Here is a 1,733-nt window from a genome sequence, read left to right on the forward strand (position 1 = left end):
AACCTAAATTCTTTCTTTGGTAAGCACAGACTTCTTACTAATCAGCTACTCATCAGACTATGCATTTCTTACCCTTAAAAATTGAACCCTTTAAAAAGAAAAAAGAAAAAAAATTTGTATTGTGTGAAAACTAGGAGGTAGGGAATACTTAATGCTAGTCATCTGGGGATTATCAGAGAAATGCTGTATTTCACCAGACCTGTTTGCATAAGGTGCGCTGAATTTCAGACATGTTAAATTGTGTGTGTGAAGGGCGGGGGGACGCATTATACAGTTGATGATACGCAGTAGCGCTGCAGGAAGAACCCACTGCCAGACATTTTCATAAAATCAGTATTAAAAGCGTTTCAGTGAAATCATTCAAATATACCTCTGTCATTCTTTTTGGCAGTGGGAGTCCTCTAAGGACATTTGTACTTAACAAACATACAGGGCACTCTGGCCTAGTAAATTAAACAAACACAACAAGAATATGTTTGTAAAAAGAAAAACAAAGTGGGGTGGCAAGGGTTAGCATTTTGATGTTGCTATGTGATGTTCACCCACTTTTCTCTGCCCCTGGGTTATGTGCATTTGAGTCATGGTGAAGATGATGCCAACTTACCAAACCTCCTCAGTGAGCCAAGGATTGCTGATCTCTGCTGGGTGACCTGACGCAGAGTCTCCTTCCAAGGCCTCCGTTACCTAAGCTGCGAAATGAAAAAGATAACAGATATGACCCAAAGACCAGTATTGAGAAGTCCAAAGTTAGTGATGACTAAATGGAACTGGGGGAGGGGGTGAGAAAAAGCAACATAGTGTTTTGCTATTATCACAGGCCGTTGTGTGTGCCTGGAACTGCAAGGGAAGCTACATAACCAGGCAATATGGGAAATCTCCCGTGGCCCACATATACATGGAGAAAATAGGTCACATCATTTTGCCAGCTCTGCAAGACTACTCCATTTCATATTAATTAAAGGACACTCAAGGAAAGAAAATCTTACTATGACAAAGAGAGAAAGGAGAGCCTCACGCCTGTAATCCCAGCACTTTGGGAGGCCGAGGCAGGAGCATCACTTTAAGCCCAGGAGTTTGAGACCAGCCTGGGCAATAGAGTGAGATCCCATCTCTACAAAAAAATTTAAAATTAGCTGGGCGCCCATGGTCCCAGCTTGTTGGGGGAAGCTGAGGCGAGAGGATCACTTGAGCCTAGGAGTTCTGAGGCTGCAGTGAGCTATGATCATGCCACTGCACTCCAGCCTGGGAAACAGAGTGAGATCCTGTCTTTTTTTTTGAGACAGAGTCTCCCTCTGTCACTCAGGCTGGAGTGCAGCGGCATGATCTCAGCTCACTGCAACCTCTGTCTCCCAGGTTCAAGTGATTCTCCTGCCTCAGCCTCCCAAGTAGCTGGGACTACAGGGGTGCCCCACCATGCCCAGCTAACGTTTTGTATTTTTAGTAGAGACGGGGTTTCACCATGTCGGTCAGGCTGGTCTCGAACTCCTGACCTCATGTGATCCACCCGCCTCAGCCTCCCAAAGTGCTGGGATTACAGGTTTGAGCCACTGCGCCTGGCAAGTAAATACTTTTGATTAGCTACGTTCAGTGTAGAAGATTTTATTATACTACTGTTCCACCAAGAATACATAAAGCTGAGACAAATGTCTCATTCCTGTGATCCCCTCCAAGAAAGACTACAACATACCTCTTGGATAAGAAAATACTGGGCTCTGCTAACTCCTGCAGTCCAG

General features: G+C 44.8%; 1 protein-coding gene across 1 annotated transcript in view; it reads right to left on the reverse strand.

Annotated features, from left to right (window-relative positions):
* RBM47 (RNA binding motif protein 47) overlaps positions 1-1,733 on the reverse strand; it is a 258,207-nt gene that overhangs the window by 134,996 nt on the left and 121,478 nt on the right. Inside the window, exon 2 of the mRNA XM_011987992.1 lies at positions 605-689. The gene's annotated coding sequence lies outside the window, so the exon portion shown is untranslated. The remainder of the gene's footprint in view (positions 1-604; positions 690-1,733) is intronic.

Source organism: Mandrillus leucophaeus, unplaced genomic scaffold (genome assembly GCF_000951045.1).
Source record: "Mandrillus leucophaeus isolate KB7577 unplaced genomic scaffold, Mleu.le_1.0 Scaffold320, whole genome shotgun sequence".
NCBI classification, from domain to species: Eukaryota; Metazoa; Chordata; class Mammalia; order Primates; family Cercopithecidae; genus Mandrillus; species Mandrillus leucophaeus.